Source organism: Crassostrea angulata, chromosome 9 (assembly GCF_025612915.1).
Source record: "Crassostrea angulata isolate pt1a10 chromosome 9, ASM2561291v2, whole genome shotgun sequence".
In the NCBI taxonomy this organism is placed as follows: Eukaryota; Metazoa; Mollusca; class Bivalvia; order Ostreida; family Ostreidae; genus Magallana; species Magallana angulata.
In genome coordinates, this window is record NC_069119.1 from 38,577,442 (window position 1) to 38,602,648 (window position 25,207).

Here is a 25,207-nt window from a genome sequence, read left to right on the forward strand (position 1 = left end):
GGAAATCCTATCATTTTTTTATTATTTGAAAACTTTGACTAATAAGTTGACAAAGTTGGAAAAAATTACAAATGATTTGTTTTCAGATATTCCAGATTACCAGATCAAAACACGTGTGAAACATGAATTTTAAATAAGGCCACAACATAGTATTCATTAAGGAAATGCTTAAAATGCTTCAAAAATGGAATTTTACGTAATAGTAAGATCATATGAAGTGAAATCTTCGTCACGGAGATCATATGATCTTACTGTCTTAGAACAGAACCCAAGCCAACGAAATTAAAGATATGAGGAAAATACACTGCCCCTATTTTGTCCAAATATTGCCGTGCCTTGAATGACATGTAAGAAGCCTGGTGTATTATTGGGGGGTGTATCAGGGCTCTACATTAACTTTTTTTCCTACTTGTCCATTGGGACAAGTGACCAAAACATTTACTTGTCCGAACTTCAACTTCACTTGTCCGAAAAATTTTCAATATTAAAGATCAAATATTGTCAACTTGAAAACTACAGTACTCTATTACTAAAATAAAATCATTTATTGATTACTCTAGCTAGTATAATTAATAACCTGACTTTTTAAATGGAAACTTAAAGTGTCTTTCCTATATGTACATGTATTTGTTCCATATACTGTAACATTAAACATGATTTGTCAGCTGTAGCTTTGTCATGGCAAATTACAAGACATTTTAAATTTAGCATCAGGTTTAAAAATACATGTAACTGTTATATTGATTTCTCAGCTGTTTTTTAAACTAAACATGGAAAGTCATCAGAGTCTATCAATGATGAATGAAACCTAACAGGGCTCGACATTAACGCTTGTCCGCTTACATTTCTTTCCATAATCCTTTATCTTTGCTACCTTTTCTTCCTTTCTTTTTCTTAACATAATTATGTGTTTGGTACTTTGTAAGAACTAAGATCCACACCTTGAAAGTTGTTTGAAATTAGTGAACTTCAATCCCGATCAAGAGTAACTCAATTGCATTGCAATTTGATGTCGGGATCGAAATTCAAAATAACTAATCGATAAACTTATAACGAGACTACGGATAAACTTATCACAAAACTTTCTTTTCTTTTTTAAATGTTGGAAACTTCTTTACATAAAAAATGCACTTGTCCAGTCGGACAAGTGGCCAGCAATATTCACTTGTCCGCATATTTTTTTAACTGGTACCGGTGTAACGAAGAATATTGACCCGGGTTGAAAATTGACCCGGGGGTCATTTTTCAACGTTGAATATTGACCTGGGGGGTCATTTTTCAACGTTAAAAATTGAGACCAAGTCGTGAAATTTATACCCAGGGTCATTTTTCAACGGTATGAGAAAGATTTTTCTAAACTCTGATGACCTCGACCAGTTGAAAATTGATCCTGTTGAGAATTGACCCAAACCTCAGAGTTTTGATCTGAACCGGAACTTACTCTACACGGTTTAAATGTACAATCATGCACATATTTGAAAGTTTCAGTTTTAAAATGTACATACTGTCCGATACATATGCGGACGTGGCTAATTTATTTTAGGCTGATATGTCCAATTAATCATTTAGTTTTTAGATTGAAAATATGATATCCATTTATTATTACAATACTATGTATAAAAGCTAAGAAGATGACCGTTTGCTTCGGAATTGAGCAGGCGAGTAGGGCTAGAATACTTTTTGATATAGATGACATGGTTTTCATTCCCTCATGTGACAGAATTTAAAGTTTAAACTTGTCACAATCTCTGATAAATATATCAAACAAACATATTGCCCGTTATCGTCACTTTGAAGGCAATTCAACAGAGCTCTATTCGACAGGCACCTGACGTTGTATATTTTTCTAATACTCGTAATCGAAAATATATATAACCTCTATACTGCTTTATTGGGTAAAGGGTATATATATTTATATCAAGTAGGGATGGGGTAATCATTATCAGTAATCGTAATCAGCTGTAATCGATTACAGTTTGCTGAGTAATCATGAGTAATCAGTAATCATCCATTTTTCTTATTACAAGTAATCGCAATTTAATCGATTACTCTGTGAAAAAGTCCTGTAATCATGATTAGTTTTTGATTACTTTTATGATTACAATGGTAAAGTTCAATAGGTTGAAATCATTATTAATTGGATCTTATATTTAGTGAATAAGGTTCAGTCTTAAAGTTGGCCAGTATTCCTTTATTGCCCTTGGGCATGTTTAAATTCATGTCCAGTCACGATACAATGAGTTTGCTATTCAACAGTTCTTGCTTTTAGGTGCATTAGAAAACAGTTCACATACTGTGCTTATTTAATTGGGAAAATTATTTAAAGAGTCGGACTTTGTTTAGAGAAAGATGTCTGTTGTACAACATTTTGAGTTTTCTGATGATCAACCTTCATCGGGTATTGTGAAATCCAAATGTAGATACTGTTCTGCATACATATCGGGGAATGCAAAAACTACTTCAAATAGTAAATAATGCAACAAATTACATTGATACCAGAATAAAGAGTCCTGTCAACATTTTTTTTTAAATGAAACATTCAAACTATGAAAAAACTGAAAAACAAATAATGTAATCAGAAGTAATCATGATTACAATGAGGAAAAGTAATCTAATGTAATCGATTACTTTTAAAAATGGATCATGTAATTAGCCTGTAATCGATTACTTTTAAAACCCAAAGTAATTGTAATTTAATCGATTACTTTTGAAAGTAATCGACCCCATCCCTGATATCAAGACAAAAGGATATAATGTCAGATACCTATGCTTAATTTGAAGAAGTCAGAATATTTCACTGACAAAATAATAAATGATTGGTTGTCATATTTTTATCCTTTTTCATATATACTGGGGTTTTCTTATACGTATAAATACAGCATATACATATTTACACAAGTTTTTAATTTTTTACGACTTAAAAATAATTTTTTATAAACTTGTTTGATTAACTTTATTGAAGCACCATCCAATTTTCTGCATATACAGTCATGGTTCTTCTTAAAATGCAATTTATTTCTATTATTTTGAGTTTTCAATTCTATTATTTACCTGTAAAAAAGAAACACAGGCAACTGACGTAATATATTTTCTCAAAATAAAAAAAAATATACCCTCTACAGCAAAAATGTTATCAATTAAAAAAAAATAGGTTTGCATCTAAATATACAGTCGGAGGATGGTTGATCTAATTATATTAATGGTATATACATGAAAAGGTAGGCGAAAAGTATACAACTGATAGATATGTTGTTTGGAGCAGCTATATCAAGGAAAAATCCGAATTGCTTAAACATGTACACATTGAAGCAACCAGGACAGTGACAGGGATCAGAGTTAATTCTTCTAAAATAATTTTATATAGTGAGCTTAATTTGGAAACCTTGCAATCTCGAAGGGATAACCATAAGCTAATTATATTCTACAAGAATATATATGGTTTAGCACCACAAGATATGTTAGATTGAATTCAATCATATTTTCTTACTGAACATGCATATAATCATAGATCGAATTAGCTTTTTTACTATATACCACTATATACTTATTACAATAGCTTTTCTCCGTCTACATGTAAATTTTGGAATAATCTTCATGCAGAAAAGAAAATTTCATCAACTTTATCTTTCTTTTAAGTCAAAACTTAAAAAACAAAATGTACCTAGAGCTTACAAACCTTTTAGTTAAGACAATAGGAAATATTATTTTACGTCAATTACGGAATAAAGCTAGTAAAGCTTACTTATTTAATGATTTTCTTTTATCTGATGTGAGTCGATGTTTATACTGTGGGTCTGAATCTGAAGGAATTGTGATTTTCCCCCTGGATATCCAAGATACACTCAACAAAGAGACGAACTTTTTAAACAACTTATTGACATTAGTGTACCATTTTATATGAACTATATACTTTATGGTAGTTCTGATTTTTCATATAGATTAAATTGTAAAAATTTTTCTTATGTTTATACTTATATTAGATCTCCAAAGCGTTTTTGATTCTCTTAATGTACACTGTTTAAACCTATTTAAGTATTATACCTGTATATTTACTTTATATACAGCTCCCTTTTATTTACTGTTCTTTTCAAATGGGCTGGATCATGAAAATCTCATTCTTATGTTTGTATCTCTAGATCTGCAGGTATAAATGAAGGTGATATGTTTGTTAATATAGGTGTGAGTGAACATACAATCATATATGATAAATATTCAGATAATTATTTAATATCCAAGTACCTCATGTCTTATATACACGTGATATACACATTTAACACGTTTAAATTAAATTAATAATGTAGGTGGCTGTGATAGGAAGGTCAATTATCTAGTCCAACGCTGCTGTATGGTCTTCTACTACTTATTTCTATTCAAAAAAATGCAATTTACCAATTTATTGACGAAAACAATTACTGTTAGTAAATTTATGATAACATTTTGTGATCAAAGCAATTTAGAAACTTTAAAGCAAAATTCTATTGTCATCCTGAACAAAACTTAGGTTGCTAACTTGCTACAGATTCCATGAAGCAGAATTGTTAATGCCTAGAAAAATTTGCGATTTGATGATATTTAGTTATTTCAAAAGTTATTCTAACGGAACAAATAAAACACCAAAAATCGGCTTTCAAGATATATAAGTTACTACAGCATTGTTCATGAAAGAGTACAATCATGTTAGCATATCATCATTTTGTAAACTGTTATTGGCTGGATGGGTGTGAATACAAAATTCAGATAGTCACAGTTTTAACAAACTGAGTGGGTGCAAACACAAAAATCTCAATATGACATACTGTAATTTTTTTTTATTTACACCCACTCAGAAAATTTACAATGAACAATATCAAAGTCTCAATTTACTGGGTGAACGTAAAACCAAAATTAAATAATATGACATATTGTATTTTTTTTTAAAATTATTTATATTTGTACACTTCTCCAGCAAATTAAAAAAAAGAGATTTACTGAATTGAATATTTTAACGTGTAACCATGTATACTAATATTATTAAAAAACATATATTTCTTTTAAAATATATAGATATCACAGACAGCAATTATACGCGAAAAGTTTATTATGAATAAAATAGTTTTTACATGTAAATATTTAAAGGGATACTATGTAAATTCAAATAAATTTTTAAGTCTCAATTTAACCCCCCCCCCCCAACCCCCCCGTTGAAACATGTGAACATGTAAATCCAAAGAATAAATATATAAAATCTGATAATTTTTAATTAAATTAACTCAACTTATCATATTGATTCGTTAATTTGTGCTTCTTTGCTGTTGAATTTTGAACCGGTTTCATGATCAAAATTCCACGATGCGGGTCAATTTTCAACTGATTAGGGTCTTTATTCAACACCCTTGGTCTCAATATTCAACGTGGAAAAATGACCCCCGGGTCAATTTTCAACCCGGGTCAAAATTCTTCGTTACACCGGACAAGCGGACAAGCGTCAATGTCGAGCCCTGTGTATACATAAATACGTAAAGTCACGCAAAGAAAAATTCCGAAACGCCCCTTTTTCAAAGTTTCCACCAATCAAAAAGTCTTCAGTACTTGAAAAAAACATTTCTTTATCACGAAGACTGAATTCTTAGCAAGAACTTGGGACATTTGATTGGCTGAATAACTGGGTTATGTTCTTAAACCAATTTTACAGTTTACAACTGTTTATAATTATAAATTAGGTCCACATGGTATATACTTATATAGTTGTTGATTACAATTTTGAGAATTGATCTATTAATGCATTAAAAACAACATTTTTCCAGTACAACGGTTTATTTGTGCATATGTAAGTAGAATTTTGTATTATTTTTTTTCATTTCTAGAATTTACTCTGTCATTCGACAGTTTGATAGTGCTGATAATCTTAATCCGGGTTTGCCTATCCATATTAACAACACTCTCCCCTCCCCTTCTCTCTCTCTCTCCCCTCTCGTTCTCTCTCTCTCTCTCTCTTACCTGTATTCTATTAATTAAGGGACAGGTTAAATTTAAGCTTCGCAACAGAAACTTGTGGGTCATGGCTTCATTATTGGTCAGAAATTTCTTCCATTAATTATTTGCTCTAGATCTTTCTCCCTTCTCAGCAAAGTCTGCCTGTAAAACATATTAAGTAAAAAATCATTGATATTTGTAAACTTTGTTCAGAGGAAATTCGAGAAATTCCGTTCCTCGGACACTCCGGCAGTGGCATACAAAAGAAATATTCACCACATTGTACAATATAATGGAATCTGTAACCCTGAACAATTCACAAGAAAAACACACCACATTGTACAATATAATGGAATCTGTAAGCCTGAACAATTCACAAGAAAAACACACCACATTGTACAATATAATGGAATCTGTAAGCCTGAACAATCGTATAACATTTCATTTCTTACACGATGAACAGTCAGCCATCCAAATGAATATCCCTTAAATTCATCTTTATGATCTTTCTACATCCCCTACATCTTTCTATCGCGTCGTCTGTTCACACGTAATAGATGACGTTTCGTTGTTTCGGCATCCTACAATTTCGCCCCCGAGTCATTTCGGCCCAAGATATTTATAACTTATTTAGTTTTAATCATCTCTATGCATTATGTGTTTGTGGAATAACAATTCAATATTCTTAATCTAGAAAGCACTCTCCAGCGGCTACTTCTAGTCCAGCATTCCTAGTCAATGCATTTAGCAGTGGCATCGGAAGCAAATTGAAAGTGGTGGGGGGGGGGGGGGGGTTCTGATCATCAGAAATCTTGACAAGCAGAGAAAAAGGCTAATTCATAAAATCATTAAAATCCTAATACAGGGGTGGGGGGAGGAGGTGGTGTGGGGTGGGGGTCTAGTATACATTTAACTAAAAAAATCTTACCAACCAAAATGTTTTATTCCCAAACCATGAAATTCCTTGGGGGGGGGGGGGGGGGGGGGGGGGTTAGTATATATATGACTCAAAAATTTTATTAGCACTATTAATTTTTCTTTTTTTAAAGGTAAGTTTAGGAACAATTATGTTTGCTGCGAGAAAAAGTGAGGGGAGGGCTGTCCCCTTCCCGATGCTATGTGCCTGATGGTTAGGTATAACGGGTTATAAAGCGTAAATTGCCCCAACCCAGGTTATACTCGTATAACTTGGGTTGACATTCATTCCTTAAATAATTTAATTCTGATTGCAGCGCCTCATTTGATTGGCTAAACAAATTCATTTGTTTTGCCTCGGACTAGAATGTCTCGACGTCATTGGATGAATCGCGTCACGTGATTGCCTTATAAATTTCTTTAAACGGCGGGCGTCAAAATTTATACGGCAACATGGCGGACGTAACGTTATTTGAGCTGATTTTTAACACAAACGTTCAACCATACCTTTAATTTTTAAGCCCCAAAATATTTAGAGTGACCCCCCTTTGCCCGTGACGTAATAAAACGATCCTCTATACAATGGCATCCCGGTTTGCACAGACGACTGACGAGAAAGGTACTAAATTCGAAAATAAGCCTATGAATTTAATTGTTATGTATTATCTTTTGTTGTTTTGGCCTACATATCAAACTTTAGGTCCTCGACAAAACAAAACACTTATTAGGTTTGTTACTGACTGTTTACAGAAATTTGTGGTGTCGGTAAAGTCCATAGAAGGCTCGGCTCCGCCTCGCCTTCTATGGACTTTACCGACCCCACAAATTTCTGTAAACAGTCAGTAACAAACCTAATAAGTAATAATATTTACATTCTACTTTGTTTTTCCATTAAATTCTGTGATCTTCAAATGCCTCTAAATGCAACAAGTAGTCAAAGGTCAAATTAAAGAGTTTTATAATGACGTCACAAACGTTGAACGCTGTAAACTGCAACGTCACTAGCGAAAATCAAAGTTCACGCTTGTGGCTGTTACTGTGGCTCTTCCATTAATATTAACTTACCCTTAGGATAAGATAGGAATTTTTAGATATGAATCACATTTGCAGACAAGGCAAGAAGTTAAAAACGCGCGTTACTCAATTTATATGCACACACCGCTGCAGTTATGAGAGTGTATACTTCAAAAAATCATGATTCAATGCTATAATATACCTAAATCGTATAAAATACCTTGCCTACGTCACAATACGACGCACGTGCGAAACGTATTAATCCGCTTGTCGTTACGTTTAAATTTTGTGCAAATCTTAAACATCTTTTAACTAAAAAATTGGCTTTATTTTCTGATTTTAGTAGTAGAAAATTATATTATAAGGAATCAATTTAGTATATTTACATTCTACTGTGTTTTTCCATTAAATTCCGTGATGTTTAAATGCCTCTAAATGCAACAAGTAGTCAAAGGTCAAATTGACGAGTTTTTATTATGACGTCACAAACGTTGAACGCTGTAAACTGCAACGTCACAAGTGAAAATCAAAGTTCACGCTTGTGGCTGTTACTGTGGCTCTTCCATTAATATTAACTTACATTTAGGATAAGATATGAATTTTAAGGTATGTATCACATTTGCAGACAAGGCAAGAAGTTAAAAAAAATGTAAATATAAGCATTAAATCATGATTTTTTGAAGTATACACTCTCATACCTGCAGCGGTGTGTGCATACAAATTTTCATAACGCGCTAACGCGCGTTACTCAATTTGTATGCACACACCGCTGCAGTTATGAGAGTGTATACTTCGAAAAATCATGATTCAATGCTATAATAATAACTTGGAACAGTTTACGGTATTTTTTTATTAACAGCTTTGCTGTAAATAAAGCACTGCCCCAAGTTGTGTTATATTGTATAGCAATCTATAGTAGATAAAAATTAAATTCATTCCTTAACCCTTTCGCTGCCACGTCAAAAAAGACGTTATTACGCTTCAGTGCCAAGCATGACGTTATCAAATTCATGTTTTGACGTAACAATCTGACACAACGCGCCGTACCATTTTTTTAGCGTTGCGGGATGCAGTTTTGTGATTAATTGATAATTTCTAATGTTATTATCGAAAACAGTGGCTTTTTATCCTTTTCTCTGTCATTTCAAATAAGACGTTACGCCATTCTTTTTTTTCTTCCTTTTTTAAGCGTCGCCAAATGAAAAAGAAATGTAAAAAAAACCACGTCTTTCAAAACAAATGAATTACTTCATTCATGATGCATGTTCCCAAGCTTTAACAAATACGTGCATTTTTTAAAATAAAATAATCACTTTCCTATCCTGTCAATCCTTTATTATAATCCACGCGTACATGTGATTGTTTATCATTGAAATTGTAATTAGTCTATAAAATCTAACGCATATATCTCTTATTTCTTTGTTTGCATATATAAATTTCACAATAAAAAATATATCTTAGGAGAGAGAGAGAGAGAGAGAGAGAGAGAGAGAGAGAGTTTAGTAGGTTGACTTTAAAAAATTAATAAATCATCGATTTTTATTTTTTTTTGGTTAACCTAATGACATGCAATGCAAACTTAATCATGTTTGTCACACCAGAGTTTCCCTCAAATTGTGAAAAATGGAACCAAAAATCTTCAGTTGATACATGGGGCGGGATTATCAAATACATGTAGTTATCACGAAAGAATACTGTCTAAATAGCAGTACTAAGTCCCCCCCCCCCCCCCCAAATAATGTGGACATTTATTTTTAAAAACATCTTCATTCGCTCTCGCACCGTATGGGATTTACTGACCATATTAGATCAACAGTAAAGTATATGTGTAATTAGGCACAACACCAAATGTTTTAAAGCCATTTTATATAACCAACTTACATTGTTTAAGAGTCTGTATGCATCAGTTATACGACATTTTTGTAAGAATCATTGTCATTAATAGCGGATAATTTTCAAAAACTAATTAATTAGTAAAACGCAAATATGTTAGTGGTCAAGAGGTGGGTATTGCTGGCTGCAGCTGTAAGGGTTTATCATGATGCATTTAAGAAATTCGCAAAAAAGGAATTGATTTTTAATGTGTGTTAGATAGGCAGACAGACAGACAAAGAATGAATGTGCTAGATTGGTATTTCTATGAAATCGCGCAAGCATAAATGCCCATCCAAGTTTATGCTCGTACAGTCATTTGAGGGTATTTCGAATCACCCCGCGTTCCCTGTTTTAGAAAGTTTGATGTATCCACTGCAATGTACAAAACATGAACAAATGAAACTCTCCAACAGTCACCACCTGCAAAGTTATTTATATAGAGAGTTTTAAGAAGAAATGGCATACATTAATAAATTATTTTGTGATTAAAATCTCAGTAAAGGGAATTTGTGTGATAAAAACGCGAGAGAAAATTGATACCGTTTATGTTTGTAACCGCATGCGCGGATCCGTAAAACATTTCCAGGGGGTGTCCGAGGGATAATTTTGTTTTCCAAGGTTGGAGAGGGGGTTTGAGGCCTATTTCGGGAATTTTGCTATGTTATCTTATTAATTTGAATTTTCCAAGAGGTGGAAGGAGGCGTCAAGGCACCCCCTTCTAGGTCCGCACATGAACGAGTATGATCTTTCTGTTGGACCAAAACAACGAAATGTATTAAACATGCGTTTTTACACATACAAATGACTGTATTAATGATTTCGTAAATAGAATCAGATATAAGCCTATCGTGAAATTTTTAAAGCTGCTATATCCGATTTCATTTAAAATTTTGTGTGCGCTTTTATACGATGGTTATGCTAAGTATGTGTATTATAATAGATATTGCAGTAGTTTTCCAGGTTAATTAAGCCAATGAGAAAGTGATGTACACAATTTATTCACAAAACAAACGACATAAATTGTATTGATTTTTTTCGTCTCATATAAAAATTCGCTGCTTAGGTCAGGGCGGGTATGATTGTATTACGACTTTGTAAAAAAGAATCAAATAAAAAATAAACGTCGGTACATTTTATTCACTAATATATGGAAAAGTGTTTTGTATACAATCGATACATCACATGCGGGTTAAATAAACCCAATCATTCGGGAACGAAACCAAACGGTTCCCGTTTCTAAACATTCCCAAGATGGAGTGGTTTGTTTGTTTTGTTTTTTGTGTTCCCATACGGACAATTTTAAGTATTTGAATATTTCAAACTTTGAAAGGAGATGGATTTTGCTTGTGTAAATAGGCAATTTAAGTTTCTAATATATTTGGTCTGTATGGAAAAATATTTGATACTCTCATAGCTAAAAAATCGGACTATGTAGCTTTAAATTATCTGTATGTTTTGAAATCTTCCTTTTCTCAGATAGGTGAACACTATCTTAATTTTTACATTTTATTCCATACAAAGTAAAAACTTTTACCACATCATAGGTGTGATATTTACAATCCCGATCGTCAGTTGTAAACGTTTGAACTCTCGGAAAAAGATGTATAGTTTTGTTCTTAATGTTCTCTAATATCTTATCTTATTTATCGATACAACTACGATTATGATTTATATTATTGTTCTAATATTCAAAGAATTAAAAACAACATAGACCTAAGAAAATTAACGATTATACATAGTTCATTATCATACGATGAAATATAAGTTATGAAATGCAAAACATTTACGATTCTATATCTCGATTCGAGCTAAGGAGTTTTTTTTACAACCTTGTGGTCTTGCAGTTTTTTTTAGTGATTCAATCCGCTTGACCAACTGAGTTGTCTAAAATATAATAATGATAAAATGTTGTGATTAAAACATTGATATATTTTATATACTAAAATTATACATAAACTGAAAGAATAAAAAGTATTTTCTTAAAGTATATTACACTCCTAGAAATCTTTCCTTCGTTTACCGCTATATTTGCGCCTGTACACACAGTAGATGCTCTTTCTGACCATAAAACAGGTAATGACTTGAAAGTCCGTGCGGACAGAACCATTCATGTGAAAATGTCTACGATTTGAGGTGTCCAATTTTAGAGACACGGTTGAAATTTAGTTTCAAGAAAGAATGTCTCTGTTGGAAATGCTCTGAAGAAGGAGACAGAAGATACGAAAAAGGTATCAATAGGACTCGAACCGCGCGGGGGGGGGGGGGGGGTGCACTGAAGTCTTTATCTCGAACACGGTCGAAGAAGCATCACCATTATCTCCAAATAAGTTATTACATGCATGTCTTGTTTTTTTGTCCAAAGATTAAGTTTTTTTTTTTATATGCATGAAAACTACCGTAAAATGTCACCAGTTGGAATTTTTGTTAAATGTTGATCATCTGACTAAACTTGTGATCATATCAAAGTAATTTTTTCAGTGCCCCATTCCCCCATTCCTCCTTATTTGGCATATCGCAGTTTATATTATCGTTCATTAATTAACTCTGAATGAAAAAAAAATATATTAGGTACATGCCTCTTTTGGTGCTCTGTCAATATTTCAATTCTAAGTAAAAATAGAAGAAGACACACGGTCTCCTTCAAGCGATTCATATTTTCTGGATTTCTTGCATATTATACAATACCAGAGAACGATGATATCTGTAGTAGCTATTTACCCGATTTATGTTTTAAATTAAAAAAAACCGCATGGATATTATTTGATTTTTTTTAAATCAGCACTAACGGCAGCATGAAAATAAAAAGTCGCGCGCACTCGAATTATACTCGGCCTTCGGCGGTGGACCATATATTAGATCTCGCCTTGGACTTTAACAGGTCGAGACCACTATATTTTGTGACGTTGGCATAAATTTGCATACTAAATTAGCCATCTGTTTACTTTTATCGACAAACCAATCAGGTGAATGAGTTGCAAGGTATTGTGGGCTACTACAAGTTTCAGTGTATACAAAGCGTATTGAAAATATATACCATTTGGAATTGTCCTTTGGAAACTCATTTTGAATGATTTTTCAGAATTTATGAAATTAATATGGACAATTATGTCTGAACTTCAATTTCTATGCTCACATTTAAAAAATATTGCATATGAGGACTTATATCAACCTATTTAAATACCCCATTGTCAATGTTCAAAAGAGAGGTACGTCCTATAGAATTAGAAGCAGTGAGTACCGTTTTTTCACGTGATATCCCATATTTAAGACAACAATACTAGAATCCGCGTTGATATTTTCTTCAGGGACATGCATCAGAATGCTTAACGGACAAAATACTATATGCTGCATAGCTTGCGCTTCTGCGTTTGTATATGTGTGCATTTCTAGTACCGTGGCTATTCACGTTAAAAGTGTACAGTTACTAGTATTTATTTCTAGTGCACAATGATAAAGTCACCAAAACACAATTGTGCGCTTTTTCTTATTAAGATCTGTTTGTACTTGTATGCGTATGTTTGTCAGTCGTTTGATACTGATCATTTTTAAAGCAACAATTGATCAACTAAAACAACGGTATTTTTCAATGTAAGCATGGAACAAAGTTAAAGGTACGTAATCTTTCCTTTTTTACCTTCTAAAGTAAAAATCAAGATGTACAAACATTCCGGCAAGCAATTAAATATTGTGAATAAAACAGACAAAAACCACGTGCGTCTGTTGAATCGTAAACACGTTGTAGACCGTCATGCATTGCAACTCATTCAATGGATTGGAGAATCTGCTTGACGTAAATACTGTCACATGTTAAATATTGCTATCTATATAAGGTAGTGTACCCGACCTGTTTAAAGACCTGTATTTTGACAGTTTTTAAGATTATCCAAAGATATAACAATTTTGTGAGCTATGGTGAGATCTTATGACAAATTTTGGTCTTAAGATAGATTTTTGTCAAAAGTCAGTTATGTTAAACGAGCCCCAGGTTTATATGGCAGAGAAGGAAAAAGTAAGATTGGTCTTGCTCCTGTGGGGGAGGGGGCATTTCCTTTGGTCCACGTTGAGCATTAGTACATATATTATTTTCCGGTTCTGACTGAAAAATCATCGGGATCTATTAACAAAAACCACACGCCAGCCATGGTAAAACGCAGACAACGAGTTGGCGCTGTGTGACGTAGTGACGTTATTATTATGATGTCATTTTTTTACGTTGTGACGTTATTTGCAGTATTTCACCAAACACATAGATCATACAATGTATATTGATACAAATTTAAAAAATCAATAATGAAAAACAGAACCAGAATATATTCAATATTTTTTTTTTTATTTTAATGTATACTTTTTCAAATTGCCATAGGCCCAAATAGGCCCTGTGGCACTTAACGTAGATATTCAAATAGGCCCAAATAGGCCCTGTGGCACAGAAATGGTTAAATAATATTCAAATAACGATTCCTCATTTCTTGAATATATTCCTTTAAATTCCGGCTCAATTGAGCTGCATGTGTATGGTGTCTGGATAGGGTCTTTTTAGTTTGCGCGACAACGCGTTCAGATAAACGTGCCGTCGCGCTAACACACAACATGCGATCGCGCTAACGCAGCTTTGCACAACCCGCCGTTGCGCTAATACACAACGCGCTAACACAACTTTGCACAACACGCCGTCGCGTGCAACAAAACATCTTGACAGAATCACTGTGGGTTTTTTGTTTTGTTTTGTTTTTAGTTTTTTCTTATTTTTACCTTGTTATCATAGCAAAAAGTGTCAATTTCTCTACATAACATGTATATTTTTATATACAGCTGTAAAACAATGAGTTTTGTTCAATGATAACTTCTATGATATTTAAAAAAAAAATATGAAAGAATTATCTTTTTAAAATTATTTTTGGTTTTCATGATATTATTCTAAAGATTTTGATTTGCCTACCAAAGTTTTTCTTTAATTTGAAAATTGACCATAAAATCAATTCAATATTTCATATTTCATAACTAAGATAAGCTTCAATTACTTTCTATATAGTTTTGAAATTGCTAAGATTTGTCATTTTTATATCGGTGGTCTCTGTTACCATGGCAACAGTAGCCCTTATCAGCATTTTTTTTTGCATCTTACTACTTATTACATCAATATGTATCATTGTATGCAATATGAACATTGGTCACTATGAGTATGGCATGCCGTTATGATGTGTTGGCGCAGCGGCGTGTTGTGTGTATGCACGACGGCGAGATGTGTCAACTGGAAGTCGTGTAAAGTTGCTTTAGTGCAAAGTCGTGTTGTAAACAGCTTGCAAGCATATTGTTATTAGTCCCCTACCGGTTTTCACCGGAGGGGACTATAGCTTTCCTCTGCGTCCGTCAGTCCGTCTGTCTGTCCGTCTGTCCGCCCGTCCGTCTGTCTGTCCCACTTCAGTTTTCCACACTTTTTTTCTTTATGCGTTTGAGGAATAATATGAAATTTGCTGAACAGCTTCAAAATATCAAACTACAGATCAAGTTTACACTTTTGTAGCGTCTGGTTGACATATTTTCGAGAAAATTAATTTTTTATATTCCAATTTTTTAATGTTCGGGTTCGATATTCTGCATAACAGTGCATAATTGTTTTCACAATTTCCACAACCCGGTAAGGGACGTGTATTGCTTATGCAATACTCCCAGAATGTTATCAACGCTAGTGCATCTTCACTTCGCGCTAGCGCGTTTTTACTAGACGTCAAGCTATTGCATTGTTATAAACGCATTACCGCTTGTCACTCTGCGTTAGCGCGTTGTTTCTAAGGTTGCACTTGCGCCTTTTTATAAATGCGCTAGTGCATTGTCACTTTGCTTGCGCGTTGTTTCCAACGTGCTATAACACTTTTACAAATGGTCCTATCGGGAAACCATGTTTCTTGCCCATCAAGTTCGGCGGTTAACATTTGACTTCTACGGTTATCAGTATATGATTTTTATCATCATTTTAATCATTTTTTTTACAAACATTAACATATACTTCCTGAAGGCAGTGAGTTCAACAAAAACACTATCTGTATAAAATGTTCGCAATAATATTCATTGTTTAAAAAGATGAAGATTTTCAGGACCAATTTGACGTTTGAAATTAAATTCAAGAACATGAATGTCAATTATTTTGTTAATGTGCACGTGCTTTGATGCAACCACAAATGAACATATTGAATTCTTGTTGATATGTTTTATTTTTTTTTAATTGTCAATTCCTTCAGAGGAACTGTATAGACTGTACACACTATAGAAATTAAGCATTATTTTTTCACCTGGTCAAATTCCTGTTTCGCACACATTTTTATCATGGAGTGAAATTTGAGTAACTGTTATCTATTCATAAATGTACCTTTCCCTTCTGACAAGACAATAATTTACTTCAGTTATAATTGCTTAATTATGTTATTAACTCTTACACCTCCCCTTTGATCTAATTGACTCACTCATATTGACGTTTTACCTTATGACATATGACACTCGTGCTTAATTAACGAGGCCGAGTACAGAACGAGTACGCACGCTTTCGCGCAGCGTTTCATTTGTATTGTGACGTCATCTTTTTGCTTGGTTAACGCCATGGCGTGATAGTTTCAACTGCAGATATTCAGCGAAATTTGTTGAAAATAGCTCGTTTGATGCGTAAAATTAATGTTATATTGTGGAATAAACATAAATGTCTCGAAGTATAAGCTATATCTGGGCTTGGGTCGAAAACGTAAAGAGGGTTCTGCAAGCCTAGCCCTCTGTCACGTTTTCTTAACCCACCTAAATATAGCTTAATTCATATATTTCAAAACAGTAACCATGTATTTATATTAATGACCCTTATTATGTGATGTTATATATTTATTTATTACTTAAATATATCTGAATGTTCTAATAATACTTTAAAGATCACCATTTCCGCCTTTATCAAATAAAAAATAGCCATTATCTGACAAATCTGGGAAATTGGGCATACAAAAATCAACTTTGATAAGACCCCTGGAACAAACCAGGAGGCAAAAGGTTTTTTTATTTCACCATTTGATGCCTTTTAGCAATAACTTTAAATTGTAGAACAGATAAAGAAATCCCTAGGGCAGAAGTTAAAAAAAAAATGTAAAAAATATGCAAAATTGATACATTTCAAGCAAAATCCCATAGGGTCCTATGTTAAAAATTAACAAACTTTGAGATGACCCCATAAACAAACGATGTGGTAAATGTTTTATTTTTTATCTTAAAATAATAATTATATCAGTAGAAATTCATGTAAAAAAATTCATTCAAAAATCTAGGGCAGAAAAAATAAGACCCGGCCTCGTTAAGTGCTAATTTCTATTGTTTTCAATTCTTATTTATATTATACAAATATTGACTGGGGTTGAGGGCAACATTGATTATATTAGCCCCCGAGGGACGAAATATTGCCCGACGCGAAGCGGAGGGCAATATTTTTGTCCCAAGGGGGCTAATATAATCAATGTTGCCCGAAAACACAGTCAACATTTGTTTTGTTATATGAAGAAACAAACCAAAATTTAAGAAAGTAATTGAAAACAGATCGCCGTAATTTTCTCAGCTCAACAAAGAATTCACGAAGTCAATTTTGTGCATAGTTCATTTCCAAAATATCCTCAGCATCAAACGGTCACTGGTAATATTCCGCCGACCCTAAGAATTAACATACCGATGAACATGTTCTACCTGTTTTTACTTCACAGTTATTATCCATTATAATAGCAAACCGTCGCATTGCGCGTCTGTTGTTTACTTGCCTTGACTGACTGTCTATTATGACGTCACCTTGTTTTGGAGTCGCGAAGAGTTATTTACGTCATCGTTTACGAATCAACAAATCAGAGGCGATTATTTGAAATAGAGGGAATGTTCTCTAGATATTATTCCTAGCCGGTCAATATAAAAAAAATATTGACCGGTCAATATTTTTCGGACGAGCTAATATTACAATTATTGACTATTCGTCTATATAGTTATATAGTGAGAATTTAAGAAATGAAGATAATAATTTTTCTATTGATCGACGTATCAAAGAAAAAATTGACCGGAAAACTTCATCAATGCGCGTAGCGCATTGATGAAAAAGTTTTCCGATCAATTTTTTCTTTGATACGTCGATCAATAGAAAAATTATTATCTTCATTTCTTATCATTTAATATAACATTTTCAAATAAAAAAATGTGTAGTGTCATTGATCAAAAATGTAAATAATGTAAATAAAGCGGCGCGTATGAATACAAGCAACAACAGCAACAATATTCAAAATGGATGCGCCTTCAGCTTATGCAGAGCTATTGTACTGAATTTAATGGATTAAACACAAATAGTGAGTTAAAATCAGAACCGACTGAATTTAAAACGAAAGGAAAATACATGCGATAGCTTGTGATATTATTCACTGTGCAGAAAAATTCGTAATAAAACTAGTTTTCATGTGAGATCGGTGGAATATGCAACTGGACATAATCATCCAAGGCCAGGAGAGGCGATCGTGGACGAAAATAGTTGTTATGTCGACAAAGAATAGTATGTATAAGCGACTTTTGTAAACGTCGTGGTAACTAGATAGCCAGTGATGTACTTAAATGGTATACTAGTATCTGCCGCTTGGAATGCGCCGAAGGAGTTGATGCATTGTACTCATAACGATGCTTATTTTGAATTTCTGATGACCGATCATGTAGGGTACTGTGTAAATTTAAAAATCATCGTTACCAAATTTGAACAGCAGTGTTACCGTGAAAGTGTATGGGCCTATATGTTCGTTACAATTATTCCGGAAAAGGAACAGCCAGCCTCGCAGTAATGTTGATTGATCTCAAGCAGACGAAATCGTGAGAAGACGCATAATTTTCTATTTCGTAAATAAGATATTGTGTTTTGTTTATTTTTGAAGGTTAGACTTTCAAGTTTTTATGTTTATAAAGTTGTATTTTGTTTGCTGACAATAAAACAGACACAACATTACACTTTGTTGACAGTGTTTATTTTGGAAATTCCCGATCTATAAATAGTGTTTGATCAGAACAGTTGAGAAAAGTAGATCCGGCAAAATTTTATTGATGCAGGTATCAAAGAAATTTTTCGACCAATCAAAAGCGCCGATATCTCATCAAACGAATAAATATTAAATGATATACTACTGAATATAACAATGTGTTATACACCAATGTCGGGAGAGAGGAATTAGGTTTCGGATTGTTCTAGTGTAGTTATGGGATTTCCAGAAATCACCCATACCGACGTAAAGTTCAAATAAAGTGCTTTTAACCATCTAGTGCATTTTCATCTTATTGTCACCGGATATATAGATAAACCATATTTTCCCTGGTGATATTTTTTATGATACCTTATTTTCAAAGGTGTGCAAAACAGGAACAAAGCGAATTTTTTACAACCTTCATCTAACCTGATCATACACAAGAGTAATGTTTTAAAATCAATTACGCAGATACCCGATGATTAAAATTAAAATATTTATAATTTATTTTAAGGGCATCATTATAAAGTTACAGAAAAAATTTGCTATGAATTTTTCAAACCATAGGAAAAACGTCTTTAAAACGAAGTGGCTGAATGACTGACAAACCGCGATTAAGACTACCACATACCTTCCTCCCGATCTCACCAGTAGGGGACTAATAATGCGCCAAATGGTGACGAATGGGTTAAGAATGGCTGACAAACCGCCAAATAGACATCAGCACACCACCCACCGGTAAGGGACTAATAATGCGCCTGGTTGTGATGCGCGCATCGAACGAAGAGAGGTAACCCCGGCAACAATCAATACCTGCACCAGACTGTTTACACGTTTGATATTGCAACACGTGTGAGATGATGTCCGCATAATAGATTGGAATTTTACCCGAGCACTTAGTTTTGTCAAACATAATTAACAATGTCGGGGTGGACATGCTTTGGCGGATCTAAGTCAGTGGGGAATTAAGATTTGACAAATGTTACATCCGCGGATTCAGATTTTTTTTCCGTAAGAGGAGAGGGGAGGGGGGGGGGGGGTCCGACGGATAACTATGGTTGCCAGGGCCGCGGTTCCCTGGCATGTTTTTAGTAATTTTAAAAATTGAATTCAATCTCCATGAAGGGGGTCTGTACCTCACTCCATCTACATCCATAGTTTATGCTTTCAGCATTTCCTTGCAAATATTTTGATAAATATTGTTTGTGTCCAAACTACTTTCATCCACTTGGGTGAACAAATCCTAATTTTCTGTTTTCAAACGTCCCCTTTCTTCAGTGGCGTCGAAAGCAAATTAAAAGTGGGAGGCTAGACTAATCATCGGAAATAAAAAAAAGTTTGATGTCTGGAGGAAATTTAATTAAACAGAATTAACATTATAAACCATTAAATTCGTTAAATTAGATAATTTTGACAAATGTTACATCCGCGGATTCAGATTTTTTTCCGTAAGAGGAGTGGGGAGGGGGGTCCGACGGATAACTATGTTTAATGGTTTATAATGGTCATAGCATTTAATGTTAATTCTGTTTAATTAACTTTCCTCCAGACATCAAACTTTTTTTTTGATATCCTATTATTACATTACATTTGAATTTTATTCATTTATTTTCTACAAACCATATTAATGGAATGGTCCAAAGTTAAATATTACAAATGTATCTAAACAAAAAGCTTCAAAATAGATCCCCATAAGTTAGTTTTAGGATTGTGTGCAGTGTGACGTAACACATGGAGTTTCTAGATACCTCCAGGTACGTATTCTGGTAAGATAGACATGGCATATTTTTATACCTTCTATAATAACCAAACATTTTGCGTTCTGATATGGTGTAATTCCTTTCATGTTTGTTGAGCGACCGTCCACCAAATACAATTCTGCGCTCTTTTCCGTTGTCATTAAATTGTCCGAGGATAAATCCTAATGCAGTAGTTAGGATAAATGTGTTGGAGTTGTCTGGATATGATAAAACCGATGGCGATGTGAGGGCTGTTTTAAGCAGATCGAAGACTGATTGACTGTCATCACACCATTGGATTTGTTTGAAGGCCCCCCATCTCAGCGTGAGCAAAGTACCCGGATGTCTCCTAACATTAATTGTCTGTTTTAGTAATGCTGTTTATGGTCCTATGATGGTACTATAGTCATGAATACATTTTAGACAGTAGTTACATAGGCCAAGAAAAGATCTGACATATTTAGTACAATTTGGTTTTAGGAATAACAGCATCTGTCTTAGAACCACCCACTTAGACTAAATCTTTGGTAATGGCATGGCCAAGATACTGCACATGACGTTGAGCAAAAGACCATTTGGTAGGTTTCAATGTAAGACCTGCTGAACTAAGGCTAAAAAAGATTTAATCCATATGCTAAGTGTGTTGTTCAAAGGAGCTAGAGAAGACAAGAATATCATCTTCAAAGACAAGTCAGGTTTTCCAGTTAAGACCCCTAAGTAAATGTGTCTGAAAACTAGCCTGGGCATTAACAAGGCCAAAGGGCAAACGTTTTCACGGATATACACCAGTAGAAGAAACGAATGCTGATTTGTGGGCAATTCCAGGATCCATGGGTGTTTACCAAAAACCAGAAGCTTAGTCCAGAGTAAAACATATTTGTGCTTTAGAAATTCTAAGTGTGTCACAAACATCTTCTAAACGAGGTAAAGGAAATGTGTATTGTTTGTGACAGAGTTAAGCCTTCTATATTCTACCGCAAAACGGAGTTGGCAATATTCTTTTTAACCATGACAACTGGACTTAGCCACATATATGTTGACTCTTCAATAATATTGGCTTGTAACATCTCTTCTAGATGTCCATTCATCTCAGCATTTACTTCTAAGGACTGTCGATAAAAGCGCTGTCAGACAGGAAATACATCACCAGATTTTATGCGATAGGATTAAACGGCACAGTAACTGTTGCTTAATACTGATAATTCCGATGCAAAAACAGATCTATATTTGTTTAGAAAAGCTAGAGGGATGTGGGATTAAGATCGGAGTCAGAGAAAACAAAATCCATTGGGCAACATTGTGGTGGTTGGTGGTCAGAGTGTACATGGTGTTGGGCTGTCTAGAGATAGTACAGTACCAGGATTGACAACTGTGGCAGATACATTGCATGTATTTGCTGAGAGAGTAATTGGGTCAGTTGTAGAATTGAAGACTTGCATATAATGTATCTCGTTGTTATCAACCAAACATTTCGCTATTGAGAAGTGGTTGTGAAGGTTCTAACAGAACATGAACACCTTATAATGAACTTGAGATGAATATCTTAAAGGGACATGGTCTCGATTTTTTGTCTATTTTTTTTATCCAATTTTAACTTTTACAATGCTTCAGTAAGGCATTTTTAATAGGCAACCAAAAATTTGAGTGCCATTTGTTGAGTTATAAGCGAGTTACATAGCTACCATTTTTTTTTGCTACAAATACGTTTTTGTTTACAATTTGAATATTTAATTGAAAATTCCAATTTTAGACCTAAAATGAATGTGCTAAACGTAAGAAATTGCCAATTTATGCATTAAATGAATAAGAACATAGACATACTAGCTTGAAAAAGATTTTTACCTGTATATTGAACCTGTGTAAACAAAAACAAGGCATGAGCCTTGTTAACATGAAAAACAATTGTGAGACCTGTATCTTGTTTATAACTCTATTACCGACTCTCAAATTTTGATCATTAGAAAAGCATTTCTAAAGCATTGTAAGTAATAAAAACAGAAAAATTGAATTTGACCAAAATCGTGACCACGACCCTTTTATTGGCATGGCACACCCAGGATTGACAGCAACTGTTTGATAAACTTAGCCTGACAGAAATTAATGTCAATTGCAAGGTTATAGTTAGAGATAGGGTCTTTAAGATAGAAAGTGTTCTGTGCAATGCCAAGAAGAGCGTCACTTGCTATAAACAGTTTAAGCCCAATTTAAAACGGTTGATGGAATTTGTCATCAACCTGACAATCTTGTGTAAAAACTAAACCATCAAAAGAAACTGGCAATGATAAAACACCAAGACTGCGGCGGACTTCACGCCAACAGCAACCACATCAGTTAATTGCGTTAGTTGATTAAATCAATTTTTGTCTTTCCCTAACCTAGTCATAAGAAACATATCGACACTAACAGTGTTCCCCATGATAGGCATAATCAAATTAACTGAGCTGCTCGATTTGGGTGTACTACTAGGCTTGGGTTTTAGAGATGTGGTAGGTTTTAATAGGGAGGGGGGGGGGCTTAGTAAGAGTGACTGATCTGGCGCCAAGTGTTAGTCGATCTATGCCTACTATTGAACTGTGGACGTTATTGTATAACTAAGCCCCGCCTAGTAGAAGTAATTGTACGCTATAATTATGATAAAGGTTTTCAATCCGATTTAAGGAATTGGTAGCATTGGTAGAAAAAAATACTGCACCAAGACACATTTCGTTTTTTGGATATCTATGAGTACGAACTTATCCCATATAATGATAGACCATGTTCAATACCTCAGCAGCTACAGGCAGATACATTTGTTCATTTTATTTAGATCAGCAAATATGGCTGCACCAGACGAGGAAACAACGATAATATGTGTTTATCTCCAGCGTGAAGGATCCCTTTCCTGCCCATTACCTAAAGCTCTAATGGCCGCTGTTAGAAAGAGAGGATGCAGACAGACTTCAAAACCTGACTCACTCTTCTTCATTCTAACTTCCTTGTTTTGAACATTTTTCTTCACTTTTAAAACTTGATATTTGACAGCCGGGAAAAAAATCATATCATTAAGTATCAAGAGTATTACTTCTATCCATTCATTGCTCTATGACCACATGCATATATTTTTGTCTATTTTATTTGAACTCTCTTTCTTCTCCTTTTTTCTGTCTGTCCCTCCGTCTCTTTTGTCTTCCCTCTTTCTCTCTGTCTCTCTCTGTCCATCTCTCTCTGTGTCCATCTATTGCTCTCTGTCCGTCTGTCTCTCTTTTTCTTTTTCTCTCTCTGTCTGTCCGTCCGCCTCTCTTTCTTCTCTATTTCTCTTTCTCTGTCCGCCTCTCTCTCTCTCTCTCTCTCTCTCTCTCTGTTCGCCTCTCTCTCTCTCTCTCCGCCTCTCTCTGTCCATCTTTCTCTCTCATGTTTAGCAAACCACACAGATGTATCATTTACTTACTCTATCATTGGCAAATATCTTTGATGTGCTGAAGCACTACGTATTGGAGAGGCTTTCAGTCCTTCTTATGTACATCGTGGAAACTCAGGATATGTCTTATATCTGTTTCCTGAAATTGTTGTACGGACGTTTATGAGAATCAAGAAATATAAAGTAACGTCTTGTTTGTTAATATACATGATATTAAACTTATTTTTCACGCCAACTAAAAAAAATACATGTACATCTACACCTATGAATCGTATGGTTCTTAGTAATAAACTACAATGCACATTTAACTTACCAGATTAATATTTTTCAAGACACACTCTTGTTTACATGCACATAGCAAGTAAAGTGGTAACGTTTCTGTTGCGCACTTAAGTCTAGCTTGTAAGTGTTTTCGTTAGTCGGAAGTTTGTAGTTTATATGAACACATACGTAAAGCTGGAGTATAATTTATTTACGGAAATTAATACTTGTAAATAAATACATTCGATGTTTCAGAGACGATATACATCAGTATGCAGAATTGTAGATAAGTTTAAACAATTCAGAGCTGTTTAATGTTTGTTTTCTTTCTTAGGGGATACAAATATAACAATTACAAAATACAATGTTAATGTCATATTTACATTAAAAAAAAAAGTGTGATGTTATTTTCTCCTCACTTCATTTCCTTGCAGTAACATTACTTTATTTAAATATGGTGGGTTTTTTTCACCATGCACTGTTACACTTTTGTGTATGGCCCTACTGGGACGCCATAAGTATATTCCTGTATCACTCATCAGTCGTCTGCCACAGATATTGAATTGTGCATTTATTCATCAGCATCCAATCCCAATTGTTGCAGAACGCAACCAGTAATGGCGGTGAAAGTGCTGCAGTAAAAAGTTGGGTTAAATACAGAATATGTTGATAAAGGAAGAACACCTTCTCAGGAGAGCAGAGCTTAAGAAAACTATTAAAACAAAATCAAGGTACTAGTGGTACTGGAAGACGCCTCTGATAAGTGACTTGGTGTAGGTTAATTAATGGACAATATCTACACTATGGTCAGATACAGAAACTTGTGACACATACATTGTATTGTCTTTATGTTCTATATTCAATGAATACCCTCTAAAAGATCGTTGACTTGCTTTTATATGTTATCGTGTACCGGTACTAAAGTTTCATAGTGACATGTATTGAAGTTCCAAGCATAGACACGATTATCGAGGTGAGGAGAATGGTTTAGAATTCATTGGTTGGATTCTACCTCTATCACATAGTGTCAGATGAAAGAGGTAGTAAAATGT

At 34.1% G+C, this 25,207-nt stretch overlaps 1 pseudogene; it reads right to left on the reverse strand.

Moving 5' to 3' along the window:
- LOC128163709 (uncharacterized) overlaps nucleotides 1–24,323 on the reverse strand; it is a 49,083-nt pseudogene extending 24,760 nt beyond the window's left edge.
- Between the last annotated feature and the right edge of the window lie 884 nt (nucleotides 24,324–25,207).